Source organism: Oncorhynchus keta, chromosome 27, assembly GCF_023373465.1.
Source record: "Oncorhynchus keta strain PuntledgeMale-10-30-2019 chromosome 27, Oket_V2, whole genome shotgun sequence".
NCBI classification, from domain to species: domain Eukaryota; kingdom Metazoa; phylum Chordata; class Actinopteri; order Salmoniformes; family Salmonidae; genus Oncorhynchus; species Oncorhynchus keta.
Window position 1 is genome coordinate 41,316,700 of NC_068447.1, and position 16,209 is coordinate 41,332,908.

At 45.1% G+C, this 16,209-nt stretch overlaps 1 long non-coding RNA gene across 1 annotated transcript; it reads left to right on the forward strand.

Annotated features, from left to right (window-relative positions):
• Positions 1-1,209: 1,209 nt before the first annotated feature.
• Positions 1,210-11,201, forward strand: LOC127912540 (uncharacterized). The gene is made up of 3 exons (XR_008083130.1): positions 1,210-1,366; positions 7,308-7,446; positions 9,287-11,201. It is a non-coding gene; the product is annotated as an uncharacterized LOC127912540 (long non-coding RNA).
• Positions 11,202-16,209: the final 5,008 nt, after the last annotated feature.

The following is a 16,209-nucleotide window of genomic DNA, read 5'->3' on the forward strand; positions in this document are numbered from 1 at the left end:
TCACACACATATACACACACACACACACATATACACACACACACACAGCCATGGCGCAGCTCCTTAATGACTGCCATCCCTCTCTGTGCCATGTTATTAATTAGCTCAATGATCCTTGCCGATAGAACCTGTGTCATGGCTTAGAGCCTCCAGCAAAGCAGCAGCCAGCAGCCAGCAGCCAGTAGCTAGCAGTCAGCAGCTAGCACCCGCACCCCTGCCTACCCGCCCAGCACACCCGCACCCCTAGCTACTGCTGCCTACCTACACCACCCCCTCCCCCCGCCCCGCCCCGCCCCGCCTGGCAGGGATAAATCATGATACCGGAGGGAGAACCACTGTAGTGCTCAGCAGCTCTCATGGACTGTTACCTGCTCAGTCGTATTGTGTTCTACCCTGTTGTTTTCTAAGGCAATAATGTTTAATATCTTGTCATCATTGCTGATTCCCACATTACATGGATTTGTAACCTATTCCATTCTGTTCTATTCCAATCATTGATTTTAGGCTCCCGAGTTCTTGTCCTCTTCACTGTCTTTGTTGTGTATAATCGTCGAGGTGTCTTTCATTGTGTCTCCCCCAGATCCAGGTGTTCATCAAGGGCTTGGTCACTGTGGCATGCAAATCTGAATTGATATTATTGTCAGAGTGAAAAAATGGGGGGAAATGGGAAAGCAACCACTTCAGATGCCTTGCTGATGTACAGAGTAAATAAACATAAACGTCACTGTCAAAATAGAATGAAGAGAGAACATGGGCGGAGTGGTAGCTAACAAACAGTGCTTCTTCTTGATTCAATTGCATTCGGATCACCATTAGCCGATGCCAATGGCGACAGCTAGTCTTACGGGGGTCCGACACATGATGAAAGAGACATAACATTTTACATACATTAAAAAAACACGGTGGTGTGTGTGTGTGTGTGTGTGTGTGTGTGTGTGTGTGTGTGTGTGTGTGTGTGTGTGTGTGTGTGTGTGTGTGTGTGTGTGTGTGTGTGTGTGTGTGTGTGTGTGTGTGTGTGTGTGTGTGTGTGTGTGTGTGTGTGTGTGTGTGTGTGTGTGTGTGTGTGTGTGTGTGTGTGTGTGTGTGCGTGAGTGAGTGAGTGAGTGTGTTTGTGTGTGTGTGTGTAGGCATCTATCAGTCACACATTACATATCACTACATACACACAAAAAGTAGGTCACATGGGGGAGAGGCGTTGTGCCGCGAGGTCTGACTTTATTTGTTTTTTGAAACCAGGTTTGCTGTTCACTTGCGCTATGGAAGGGAGTTCCATGCAATACTGGTTCTGTACAATACTGTACCTTTCCTTGAATTTGTTCTGGACCTGGGGACAGTGAAAAATAACCCTGGTGGCATGTCTGGTGGGGTAAGTGTGAGAGTCAGTGCTGTGTGTCAGTTGACTATGCAATTCTTACACTCTTATAAAAACAAGACGTGATGCAGTCAGTCTCTACTCATCTCTTAACCAAGAGAGATAGTATTGATATTATACCTCTTCTGATTACAATGAAGAGCAAAACATGCCACTCTGTTCTGGGCCAGCTGCAGCTGCACTATTTTCTTCTTTGCAGCTTGACCATATGACTGGACAATCAAAGATAAGCTCAAACTAGACCCTGTCGGACTTGTTTTGTGGAGTGGGGTGTCGAAAAAGCTTAGCATCTCTTTATCACATACAGACCTTCCCCCATCTCTACAACCATTGAATCAATATGTTTTGACTAAGTAATTTAGTCTCCTCAACTCCTCAACTCATTACCAGATTCAGCTGAGGTCTAGAACTTAGGGAATGATTTGTACCAAATACAATGCTCTTAGTTTTAGAGATGTTCAGGACCAATTTATCATTGGCCATCCGTTCTAAAACTTACTACAACTCTTTGTTTAGGGTTGCCATGATTTCACTAGCTGTGGTTGTTGATCAGTATAGGGTTGAATCCTCAACATACTGTTCATGGACACACAGGCTTTGTTTAATGCCAGTGGCAGGTCATTGGTAAAAATAGGAAAGTTGTAGACGGCCAAGAGAACTGCCCTGCGATACAGAAAAACTTGACATGTTTAGCTTCCATTAAAGAAACCCCTTTTTGTGATCAGTAGCTCCGAATCCATGATATGGCAGAAGTTTAAAAACCACAACACAACAGGTCAAACGTTTTAGACTGCCTACTCATTCAAGGTTTTTATTTTATTTTATTGCTATTTTCTACATTGTAGAATAATAGTGAAGACATCAAAACTATGAAATAATACATATGGAATCATGTAGTAAGCAAAAAAGTGTTACACAAATCAAAATATATTTTATTTTTGAGATTCTTCAATCAGCCACCCTTTTCCCTGATACAGCTTTGCACACTCTTGGCATTCTCTCAACCAGCTTTAAGAGGTAGTCGCCTGGAATGCATTTAAATTAACAGGTTTAACAGGTGTGCCTTGTTAAAAGTTCATTTGTGGAATTTCCCTCCTTCTTAATGCATTTGAGCCAATCAGTTGTGTTGTGACAAGGTGTGTGTGTGTGTGTGTGGGGGGGGGGTATACAGAAGATGGCCCTACTTGGTTAAAGACCAAGTCCATATTATGGCAAGAACAGCTCAAATAAGCAAAAAGAAATGACAGTCCATCATTACTTTCAAGAACTTTGAACGTTTCTTCAAGTGCAGTCGCAAAAACCATCAAGCGCTATGATGAAACTGGCTCTCATGAGGACTGCCACAGGAATGGAAGGCCCAGAGTTACCTCTGCTGCAGAGGACAAGTTCATTATACCCTGACTACACCGCTCGCGTCGCGTGTGTGAGCGTTGCAAAATAAATGTAGAAATCTATAATATTCAATTATTGCACCCACACTGCTCGCACGCCAACGAGCGCCTGCGTTACCAAGGGCTAAAACAGAAGTCAGTTCTATTTGAGACGCAGATTGAGCTGCAAGTCCTGCCTCTCCCATCTCCTCATTGGTTTATAGAAGCAGGTACCCACTTGTCATCTCCTCATTGGTTATACCCACGTGGGTGACTGATAGATAGATGCATGAGGTCGGTGGCGGTAATGCACCTAATTTATGAAAGTTGCCAATCACAATATAAAGTCAAGAGAAGAAAAAGGCTGGAGGAGAGATGACTAGAAATGATTTGGTTGGCCAATTAGCTAGCAACAGCAAGCTAGCTAAATAGGACAAATTAGCTAGCAAGTGCAAACTAGCTAGCTAAATTGCCAAAACAATGTAATGCTTTTCAACCTGTCCCCAAATTAATGTCATTGGTTCAGAGTTTGTTTTGATATTTTAACCTGCGTGTCGTGATCGCGTTTGGTGTGGGGGGACAAAATACATTTATGCACAATGGCGCACGCTCGCAGCCGGTTTGGGTTCCGTGTTAGAGTTACCAGCCTCAGAAATTGCAGTCCAAATAAATGCTTCACAGAGTTCAAGTAACAAACACATCTCAACATCAACTGTTCAGAGGAGACTGGCCTTCATGATGGAATTTCTGCAAAGAAACTACTACTAAAGGACCCCAATAATACGCAGAGACTTGCTTGGGCCAAGAAATACGAGCAACAGACATTAGACAGGTGGAAATTTGTCCTTTAATCTGGAGTCCAAATGGAACATTTTTGGTTCCAACTGCCGTGTCTTTGTGAGATGCGGTGTGGGTGAACGGATGATCTCCGCATGTGTATTTCACACCGCAAAGCTTGGAGGAGGAGGTGTTATGGTGTTATATATATTGGGGTGCTTTGCTGGTGACTCTGTCTGTGATTTATTTAGAGTTCAAGGCACACTTAACCAGCATGTGGCTACCACAGAATTCTGCAGCGATACACCATCCCATCTGGTTTGGGCTTAGTGGGACTATCATTTGATTTTCAACATGACAGTGATCCAACACACCTCCAGGCTGTGGAGGGCTATTTTACCAAGAAGGTGAGGGATGGAGTGCTGCATCAGATGACCTGGCCTCCACAATCCCCCAACCTCACCCAAATTGAGATGGTTTGAGATGAGTCGGATGCAGAGTGAAGGAAAAGCATTCAACAAGTGCTCAGCATATGTGGGAACTCATTTAAGACGGTTGGAAAAGCATTCCAGTGTGCAAAGCTGTCATCAATGCAAAGGGTGGCTATTTGAAAATCTCAAATATAAAATATATTTTGATTTGTTTAACACTTTTTGGTTTACTACATGATTCTATATGTGTTATTTCATCGTTTTGATGTCTTCACTATTTTACAATGTAGAAAATAGTCAAAATAAAGAAAATGTGTAGGTGTTCTAAAACTTTTGACCAGTAGTGTACATTTTTTCAAAAACAAGTTATGGTCAATCATATCAAAGGCTGCACTGAAATCTAACAATACAGCTCCCACAATATTCTTACCAATTTCTTTCAACCACTCATCTGTCGTTTGTGTCAGTGCAGTACATGTTGAGTGCCCTTCTCTATAAGCATACTGAAAGTCTGATGTTAATTTGTTTACAGGGAAATAGCATTGTATTTGGTCAAACACAATTTTCTACAACAGTTGGCTAAGAGCTGGCAGTAAGCTGATTGGTTGTCTGTTTGAACCAGTAAAGGCCGCTTGGATAGCGGAATGACTTTGGCTTCCCTCCAGGTCTGAGGACAAAGTCTTTTCTCTAGACTCAGATTAAAGATATGACAAATAGGAGTGACTATAGAGTCAGCTACCATCCTCAGTAGCTTTCCATCTAAGTTGTCAATGCCAGGAGGTTTGTCATTATTGATCGATAACAATAATTTTTCCACCTCTCTCACAATAACTTTACAAAATTCTAACTGACAATGCTTTGCCAATGAAGTCATCATAAACATAATTGGCAACATCAAATGGTGTTATGATGAATAAGTAATCTGATTCGACGAAAGATGGAGTAGAACGTGCCTTTCTGCCCCTAATTTAATTTAGTTGTTTTCCATTATTCTTTATATAATTGATCTTGGCTTCATAATACAGTTTATTCTTCTCTTAGTTGAGTCAGAAAGTCAGAAAGTCAGATGTACAGCCAGACTTATTAGCCACTCCTTTCGCCCCATCTCTTTCAACCATACAGTTTTCAACTCCTCATCAATCCATGGAGCCTTAACAGTTCTGACAGTCAGTTTCTTAACAGGTGCATGTTTATCAATAATCGGAAGAAGCAATTTAATAAATTCATCAAGTGCAGCATCTGGATGCTCCTCATTACTCACATCAGACCAACACATATTTTTAACATCGTCCACATAAACCACAGCTAAATATTTTGTAAACCCAGCTTTTGGAACTTTGGCTTTCCTGCATATAGCCACTATATTGTGATCACTGCTCCAATGGGTACGGATACAGCTTTAGAACAAAGTTCTACAGTATTAGTTCAAATGTGGTCAATACATGTGGATGATCTTGTTCCTGAAGTGTTTGTAAACACCCTGGTAGGTTGATTAATAACCTGAACCAGATTACAGGCACTGGTTAGAGTGAGAAACTTCCTCTTGAGCGGACAGCTTGATGAAAACCAGTCAATATTCAGGTCCCGCAGAAAGTAGATCTCTCTGTTAAAATCACACACACTATCAAGCTTTTGTTACCACTTGGTGGCCTATAGCTGAACCCTAAAAGACTGGGCTTTAGATGAAGCAGGTGAACCTCAACCACAACATTTCATTAACACTTGACATGAGATATTCTCCAAGCATTACAGGGATATGGCTTCCTGTCTCTTCTGTGGATGTACATCCTTGTATTGCTACTGCTGTATCATCAAAGGAATTAGCCGAGTCTCAGAAATGGCTAATATGTAAATGTGATATGACGGTAGCAAGTTATTCATTTCATGAACCTTATTTCTAAGGCTATATATATTAATATGTGTTGTTTTTAGTCCTTCCTGGGTAGCTTATCAGCGTTAGACATAATATGGAAAATAACAAGCAAAGCAGTTGGTGTGTGTAAGTGTGTGTTGAAGCCACAAACCCACATGCTTGGCTCTCTCATCCCTTCCAGGCTTTTGGGAGGGAGGGGGGACAATGAGCCTGTCAAAGCGGCTGTAAGCAATGTCCCCCACGCGTTCTGGCAGCTTTCATGGCTGGGATAAGGAACACAGACATGTCCAAAGTTATTATTAGTAGTGAAGTCAATGCCAGCCAGAAAATGTGCCAGGGAGGAAAAAGTTTGTGCTTGGGCTGTTGTTGAAGAGAGAATGTCTGTCCTACTCAGTAATGCCTCAAATGTACATTGTCCGCTACAGGGGCTACTTCTATGTGGATTAATGAGGAGGCGGAACACGCCTCAGTTCAAACTGTCAGTAAATAAAACTGGTTAGAAAATCATTTATAATGGACAAGTTGAAACAAAGCCTGCGGATAATTAGCAGGAGCGTGCCTTGGCTTGAGAGCTGCGTAACTGTCCTGTTTTGTGTCCATCGCTTTTTAAAACAGTGAATGCATTCTGACATCATGCACATATGAGAGACCATTCGAGATACTGCATTTGAAACTCACGCGTGAGAGCTCTCTTTGTCTGTTGAAAAGATCCTTCACCTGTGATAGAGAAACACCACTGGCCCTCAACGGTACTCCCGCCGGGCTTGGGTCTTTGTCAACGTTAGGCTGTGTTCTTACTCCTCGCCGTTCCAGACAGGGCAGGTCACAGGGCAGATGGAAACAGCAACAAACAGCAGGGATTCACAGTCACACTCCCGGGACAATCCGTTCTGTTCTTCTGTGGGAGGACAATGGGCCACGTTTTACATACGAAGAGGTGAAAATCAGAGAGAGAGAGAGACGTTACAGCATAGGCTAATTTAGCATCTCAACACTGATTTGTAATTAGTAACAGTGATAATGACAATAGTGAGGAATCTTAAAGGGACCGCACGTTTACACTGCAATACCGTACACTTTGCAAGCCCCTATGTGTACACTTTACAGTACTGCGAGCGCATCATTCACATGCTGCGTGGTTGTGCCTACTAATCATCTCGGTCAATGACAATCACCACATAGTACTGTATGTAAATATGCGGAGCATGGACACATCTCCAAGGTGAAAGCCAGCAATGTGCGTGTGTGTGATTATTGACTGTGTTGACCTGCGGGTGACCCTGGCGGTGTGCAACTAAAGGGCAGGGAGTTAGTGTGCTCCGCAGCGCCTGTCACACACGTCAATAAGCTGATGGATGGTCGCTATGGTTATTAAAGCAGAATTAGAGCGGGGAGGGGGAGTACTGGGATAAATGATGTCTGAAAATGGCTGGTTGTACGTGTGTGTGTGTGTGTGCGTGTGTACGTGCGTGTGTGCGTTGCAGTGTGAAGAGGAGACGAGGGAGCCGGATGGCACGGCATCGGTGTCATTAGTCTTTATTATCCTCCGGAGAGGAGGAGTGGAGTGGAGGGGAGGGGAGGAGCAGTGAGGGAGAGACAGGGAGCGGTCAGCGGATCCCGTCGGTAAGCCAGGTCGCACCGCGCCAGGACTGTAATGTCCCCCCTGCTGGCCATGCGTTATACCACACACACACACACGCACGCACACACACACACACACCCATATGCACACGCACACACGCACACACACATGCACGCACACACACACACCTCCATTCTTCTTCCACCTCTCAGGTTTCTCTCTCTAGTCTCCCCAGGCTTCCCTGCTTTGCCTCCTCTCTTTTCTCCTCTTCTTTACTCCCTCCATGCTCTCTCTCTCTCCTACCAAGGGAGGAGAGGACCCCCACCACAATCAATCATGGTGAAGTCGCAAAGCACAGCGGCACACTCAAGGCACAGCTCAGCGCCGAGCAGATAGGCTGGGGAGAAGAGAAGGAGCGGCCAGGGGGAGACAGGGAGATGAGGAGAGAGAAGGGATGAGAGGACATCCGAGCTGTACTGCTGGAAACGATGGGTTCACTGCACAGTCAAATAGTGGGCACACTCTCTCCTGGGCTTGATGTGTGGCGGGGAGGCTGGGATGGAGGGAACCAACGAGCCAACATGATTGGTGAAGCCCCCATGAGGACCGGCCCCTCGCCAGTAGAGCTCTGAAAGCGTCCCAAATGGCACCCTATTCCCTATTAAGTGCACTACCTTTGACCAGAGCAGGTCAAAAGTAGTGCACTGTATAGCGGTAGGGGCGCCATTTGGAACACAACCTCTGAATCGCTGGCTGAATGCAGATGTGACTGAACAGGCCTGTCGTTGATATTCTCTCCCTGTCTTCTCCTCCTGTTCCAGCACGGGTTCTTTTTTTCTAATTAGTGGTTTATTTATTGATACCCCAGTTAATGTCTCTCCTCATTTCAGAATGCTTCTGTCTCCATTACCCAGGGAGATTCATTTGCCGCAGTGTGTGTGGGAGGGATTGTGTGTGTGTGTGTGTGTGTGTGTGTGTGTGTGTGTGTGTGTGTGTGTGTGTGTGTGTGTGTGTGTGTGTGTGTGTGTGTGTGTGTGTGTGTGTGTGTGTGTGTGTGTGTGTGTGTGTCGGAGCGTGGGTGTGTGTGTGTTTGAGTTTGGAGCGACTCACCAAACGCCTACCAGTTTATACCCTCTACCTCCCCAAAACTGCCCCCCCATCTTACGCCCTCTACTTCCACCTCTAACTCTGTCTATCTTTCACCTGTAGGGACATCTTTGTTCGGATTGCAGCCAGTGCATTGACACTTTGTACTTTAGCGTTGTACTCCTTAAAAAAGTATTTCTGACCAGTTTATTTTTTGTACGTTGACAGGAAATGAAATGGCTATCGGATAGAGAGACAACAATCCCATTCAGTCGTCTCTTAATTATATTAAATTGTCTGTCCATCACTTTGACCCCTTGTGCCTCATCATTCCACATCACCCTCCCTCACCTGGCAGACAGAATGACTAAACTACATAATGCACCCCCCCCACACACACACACACACATGCACACACACACTCCTGCCCTGTCTCCCTACTACACCCAGCTGCAAGCCCAGCTGCACCCAGACTGACGTCTCATGGATCACAATAAATCCCCCCATTCAGTCCAGCACCATCCCTATCTGTTAACCTGGTCTGTCTGTCTGTCTCTGTCTCTGTCTCTGTCTCTGTCTCTCTCTGTCTCTCTCTCTGTCTCTGTCTCTCTCTCTGTCTCTCTCTCTCTCTCTGTCTCTGTCTCTCTCTCTCTCTCTGTCTCTGTCTCTGTCTCTCTCTCTGTCTCTCTCTCTGTCTCTCTCTCTCTCTCTCTCTCTCTCTCTCTCTCTCTCTCTCTCTCTCTCTCTCTCTCTCTCTCTCTCTCTCTCTCTCTCTCTCTCTCTCTCTCTCTCCAGGGTTGAGGATGATACCATCCCAATGATCCCAGCCTCTCCATGACAACAGCTTCCATGGGCTTGAGAGTGGACCGGCGACCTTTGAGAGAACTTCTGTCTTTGTTTACACTGTCATACTGTGACATAGTTCCCATAACACAATGTGACACTTGGGAGCTGTATGAGATATTGTCCACTAACTCTTTGCTTTTCACCAATGCATGGTAAAGTGTCTGACAAATCTGCCCATTGATTGAGTAGATGTGGATGAAATATAAGCGCAAGTCTATTTGAGAGGCCCCTACATTTTCATCACACTCTATCGGCTTTCTAAATGGGTCAAATAGGAGAGAGGGGGCGGACCATGCACGCAGGACAGGAGAGATGGGAGGTGGCCCTGGCAGTGTGGCACCAAGGTTAACTAATTAGAGCATTAGTGTGTGATACATGTCTCTCTCAGGTGATCAGTCAAAGCCATCCAGTCATCCCCTTTCTTACCGCCCCTCATCCCACCCCCCCCCCCCTTTCATCCCCTCATTACCTTCCCCTGCTATCTCCCCTTAACACCTGCAGCCCAGCCATCGGTTGTAGCATTATACAGTGGCTTCCCACAAACACACACACACGCACGAGTGAATTTGAAACACGCATGCATTCGCACACGGTCGTATCACATGGGTCCATACACCGCCGCTCTTTGTCCTGACGGAGCCCAGGCCCACCCATCACGTCAATCTAATGGCAGCACTGTTTATATTTATGTACAGAGGATAGAGGAGGGGCAAGAAAAGGTCCCTCTCTTACTGTGGGGTTTATTGACTAAGCATTAAGTGGACATTATCAGCCAATAGCCTGGTTATTTATGAGGCGGTGATAAAGGCTTGGAGATTGAGTTATGTGAGAACCAGGCTCTGGATGAAAGGTGCTCATACAAACCGCTGATACCCGCCGCTCGCCACTCCGTGTCTGGGTAGAGAGAGAGAGGCACGCCAGCCCAGGCTGAGGCTGGGAGAGCCGGGCCAAACCCGAGCTGAAACACTATTGCGCGGAGGATTTATGGATGAGGGCATTTATGCTCCTTCCACAGGTCAAACGAAGGGCTGCTGCTCTACATTTCATATCTGCGTAAGACGAGGCAAATCTATCCTGTACGTACTGAATTCTATTGACCTCTTGACCTTAGCGTAAGATGATACTGAGGGCAGCTCAGAGAGCGAGTGTTTAAAATGCAACATGCTGTTATACATAATGCATGGGAAAATATACCTTATTTCTCAAACCTTTTATTGAATATCGCCGCTGTCCACGACTATTCCCTGAGCCAGACTTCAGTGCTCGGTTTGGTTTTCATTTTTAAAAAGCTGTGGCTACAGTGAAACAGCAATCCTATGGACCGGTAATATTTTCTTGTGTAATCTAAAAGAAAAACATGAGTTAACCTGTGATAAATCTGATCCCTCCAAACACCTGCACTGTACACAGACATACATGTACACACACCCAATACAGTACACACACACACACCTTCAACCAAATTCACGACATACACCCATCTTCATACTGTACACACACCCATTCTCACCCACACATACTGTCACTGCACACACACACACGCCTTCACCAAAATCCACAAGCCACACACATCCTCACCAAAGTCCACAATGCATACACAAACGGACTTTACCCACTGTAACTGTAACTGTACACACAGCACAGGTATTCTTCACCCACTACCCCAAGGAAGCCATCTTTCTCTGCACTAAACCAGGTCAACAAACAAAAAGCAATTATGTTGGGCAGCTGCCGCCTGGGAGTGGGTAATTACAGTGCTGTGTGGACAGCTTCATTCTAAACAGGTACTAAAAGCATCATCCATCATCCTCACACTCACTGACGCCCACCTCACCCTCGTCATGTGACACGAGTGGAGTGTGTAGCTGTGGAACTGTGATGGGGGGGTGGGGGGTATAGGTAGTGTGGGGGTATGTGTGGGGGTATGTGCGTGTGTGTGTGTGTGTGGGGGGGGATTGTGTTTCTGGGAGTGTGTGTATAGACAGGGAGAGTGAGAGTGAGATGGATGTGATTGGCTGCTGCCAGAAGTCATTTTAGAGGTCAGCCAATCAGAGGAGATGACCTGCCAATGACCTTGTATCACTTGACCTCCGAAGGCCTGAGGGTCAGTCGCTCATATCTGGAGGAGAACATAGCAGGAGGCAAGGGACAGAGAGAGAGAGAGAGAGAGAGAGAGAGAGAGAGGGAAGATGAATGGCAGAGAAGAAGAGAATGGTGTGAGAGGAGAGAATGGTGTGAGAGGAGTGGGGAGTGGGGGGGCATCAAGAGAAGGATGGGTAAATAAGGAAAGGGAGGGGTAAAGATGAAAAATCACCTGGAGTTCCCCCTTTGGATAAAGGGACTGTTCAATTTGTGTTTTTATAGCATCCAGGCCAGTCCTGCAGTCCGCCTAACCTGTGTGGATGTTATCCTTGAATATATAGAATATATAACAAAAAGATCCATGTTAGATGTTAGACACAAAATCTACCAAAAAATTATCAAGAGTAAAAAAACAAAAAACATTTTGTCCGTAATTCTATGTATTTACGCTTCCTCAGGAAAACGTAGGTTCAGGAACAGGATTGTACGGTAATCCGTTTGTTTTTCTCCGCCCTAAATGAATTAAGATGGTGGCTGCCGGCTGGCACAGACCTGATTGAGATAGGTTCATGAACTGGGCTCCTATTCAGCACGCACGGATGATTGAGGGATGAGGCACAAAGACACAACTGAAAGACAGACAGTGCCCTCGAACCGCCCCTTCTCTTCTCCTCTCCTCCGGACTCCCCCTCTCCTCCCCTCATCTCTCCACCGCCCCACCCAACCCCACCTCCTTGTTCCCCTGTGCTCCCCTCTCTTCTCTCCATGTCTAAGAACCTGTTGTCATGGCAACCTCACCCAGCGCAGCAGAAAAAAGAGGGGGGGTTGTCGACTTTAGATCAGACAAATAAGCATTGCAGGGCTCATTTATGATTTTTTTTTAAAGGATAATAAAGAGATCAAAATATGTGTGTGTGTGTGTGTGTGTGTGTGTGTGTGTGTGTGTGTGTGTGTGTGTGTGTGTGTGTGTGTGTGTGTGTGTGTGTGTGTGTGTGTGTGTGTGTGTGTGTGTGTGTGTGTGTGTGTGTGTGTGTGTGTGTGTGTCCTTGTTGTGTCCGTGTTGTGTCCGTGTTGTGTCCGTGTTGTGTCCGTGTTGTGTCTGTACACTGAATACTGGTACCAGTAATACATGTCATTGCCTCAATTAAATAAATCATGATCAAATATTCATTATTTTGTATGATATATTGTAATGCAACCTGCATAACCATCAACTCAAAACTCTATTCAAATTCATTCTGAAAAATAAGTATAGGGCTCCTTCATTGCAATAGCCAGACTCAAGTATGGCTGACGTCTTGAATGACCCATCAGCAACCCCTATAGAGGCCTATTGTTTTGCTTTGTGTGCCCCCCCCCCTCACTTTATGCTCATCTGCAACTTTTGAAAGGGCAATGCAAAGCGCTAATGTAAACAGAGCTGTAGGATAGAGGTCAGTAGCTCCACACACACAATCTGCCGTGGCGTCCACCTGCATTCATTTTACTGACGATGCATGTGTTCCTGCAGAGGGGAGGAGAAATCCTTTCTGAACCTGCAGCGTACTGCTTAGTCTCAGAGACACAGAAACCTGTATTCATTCAAAAGTCGTATGGGGAAATAACAATAGAATTCCTATGCAATAAACATGCAACCTTGACACAGATTCACCTTTGTGTGCACCCCCCCTCTCTCTCTCTCTCTCTCTCTCCTTCCCTCGCTCCCTCTCTCTCTCTTTCTCTTTCTCTCTACCTCTCTCTATCTCCCTTACTCTCTCTCTCTCCCTCACTCTCCCCTTTACCTTGTGTTGACTCCATCGCAGAGCTCCCCTCCCCCCATCCAAAAGCAAACTTCTCTGTTCCTGCAGCCAGAAATGCTGAGTGCTGCTGTTTTGCTTTGTACACTGAAATGCGCTGAGGCTGTAAGCTGTCCCCAAGCATCTGGTCCCTGGAGGAGAGGATGACAGGAGAAGCAAGGACCTATATGTGTGTGTGTGTGTGTGTGTGTGTGTGTGTGTGTGTGTGTGTGTGTGTGTGTGTGTGTGTGTGTGTGTGTGTGTGTGTGTGTGCGTGTGTGTGTGGTGTGGGTGGGGGTGCGTGCGTGCGTGCGCGTGTGTGTGTGTGTGTGGTGGGTGGGTGGGTGCATGCGTGTGTGTGTGTGTGTGTGTGTGGGTGTGTGTGTGTGTGTGTGTGTGTGGGTGCATGTGTGGTGGGTGCATGTGTGTGTGTGTGTGTGTGTGTGTGGTGTGGGTGGGTGGGTGGGTGGGTGCATGCGTGTGTGTGTGTGTGTGTGGGTGTGTGTGTGTGTGTGTGTGTGTGTGTGTGTGTGTGTGTGTGTGTGTGTGTGTGTGTGTGTGTGTGGGTGGGTGCATGCGTGTGCGTGTGTGTGTGTGCGTGTGTGTGTGTGTGTGTGTGTGTGTGTGTGTGTGTGTGTGTGTGTGTGTGTGTGTGTGTGTGTGTGTGTGTGGGTGCATGCGTGTGTGTGTGTGTGTGTGTGTGTGTGGTGGTGTGTGTGTGTGTGGGTGGGTGGGTGGGTGGGTGGGTGGGTGGGTGGGTGCATGCGTGATTATGCATGTTGAACACTTATCGTTCATTGCTGCTCCTTGAGTAATTAATTGTCAAACAAGGTAGCCAAACCCGTGACAGAGAGAGAGAGGGTATGAAGAAGTGCACAGGAGAGAGTAAAGGTGAGAGTGAACGACTGAGAAAGAGAAAGAGAGCGAGAGAGAGAGAGAGCCAAAGGAAGAAGGAATAGAGAGAGAGTGTAATCCCGGAGAACCCCATATTTATTTAACTTCGTTAGTAGTTCTGAAATGTTTAAGTTGATCAATTGATTTCATTTCAGGGTGCACCTATGGCATGTACATGATGTGTTGCGTTAATACTAGGTTGACTTAGAATGAATGTCAATGAATCCAGTCAAATCACACTTACACGTGTCAATGCAAAAGTAATGCAACATATCTCTGACTCAATCAATCATCTCATGCTATAGGGTGCATTAGCACAAGAATATCAGTACATATTCCTAGAACCAGAATAAACTCTGGGCTCTCGTCATAGCCTCGTGTTCCCAGACAAACGCAAGGCTCTACAGTATCACTTGATTGGGTTCAACCTTATGAATGCACGTTTTGAATAGTATTGAACCCGTATTAACACTAGTGTCAGTGCGTGACAGAGCTGTCACTGTGATGAGGGGGCTGTGCAGCGTTGGGAAACGAGGGGAAAGGGGAGTACAGATCCATCAGACAAGAATGGTTTCAAACTCTGGAAATGTCAGCGTGGACAGAAACGCAAAGGTGTTCTCATCAATTGACAGGCAGCCAGCCCAATACTGAACCTGACAGAGAACAACCAGAACAAATGTTAGTACAGGTGCTCAGTAACAGATATGGCTAGCCGAGCCTCTGTCTCCGCGAGATAATGGTGCATTATTTAACCAGATTAAACTCAACTAATTAAGTCAAATATCAGTCCATCACAATCATAATCACGACCATGTACATCAGAAGCGTCATCATCATCACACTGTAGTGGGTACATCCTGCTATATTGTTTGCTAAGAACCAAATCACTTATAGATGCTGTTAAAGCGTCCCTAATATGGTCATCGGGGGTTTATTGCAGGAAGCAGAACTAATGGTGTGTATTTAAATGACTTTAAATGACAGCGCTAAATCTAAAAATACGTTGGGTACCAGTGCACTGCCTTTTACAATGATCCTCCCTTTGATTCAATCAAGCTCATCTTTTTCAGGGCCATAAGCCATGAAGGGCATTGGTACTTCCTTTTGTATGGATTAAGTCTGTATGCGTTTTATAGCTTATTTAAGTTCCTGTAGGTGAAAACGAATGAACTAATGAACAAAAAAAAAAAAAGATATGGCTGTAGGAAGCCATTTGGCAAACGTTTTAGACAGAGGCAATATGATTTTGTCGATTATGTGTTGACATTTAATGAAAGAGCAGACCGAGTAAAGACAATGCCCATGTGAAATTGGACAATAACAATGTAACAACAAAATCAAATGCAATACAGGCCTAAACATTCTATTTTATAATAAGCATTGTTAGCAGGTCAATAATAAGACTACAATTATTAGTAGGCATACTCAATCAGGCTATAGCGTACTATTCTTCTCCGTTCAATTTCAATGCGGGATGAAATATTGTTTTGAACAAAAGTGTTACGGAGTTGCTTGAAAAAACCAAAGAGCCCCTTGTGAGTCTAAGGTCACACAGATGAACTGTCACCGTCGTCAGGAGGCAAGACAAAGGTCACGGGGTCAGAGTTGAACTCCGGAGTAACTGCATACATTAGCACGACTTGCACAAGCTTAAGTGCATGTTTCCATAACCCTATACAATAGTGGTATATTCATTCATGTAAAACTATGCATTGAAATTCCCAAAATATGTAAAATGTTCTACACTTGTAATTAATTCAAAGGAAGGCATCGGTCAGTAGTAGGCCAATAGTTTACAATAAATAATTGCAGTAATTCCGAGCATAAGTAACTGAAGTAATTCCGTGCTTCCAAATGTTTTGTAATTTTCAGGCCTGCGACATATTTATTGGTGATATATAGGCCTAACACACGCATGCAAAAAGCTATTCAACTAAACTAGGCTTTTCGATATTTCCGAAAATAATATGGATTCATCCCTTCCATGGTTTTAACTTTAAACGTGACAAACTTTAGACCCTATATTAACACCACGGATAACCTGTCACTCCGTCAATAAAGTTTTTATGAGGCATGTGAACAAACAGTTAACGAACGCATTTCAGTGGAATAGTGGCGTCG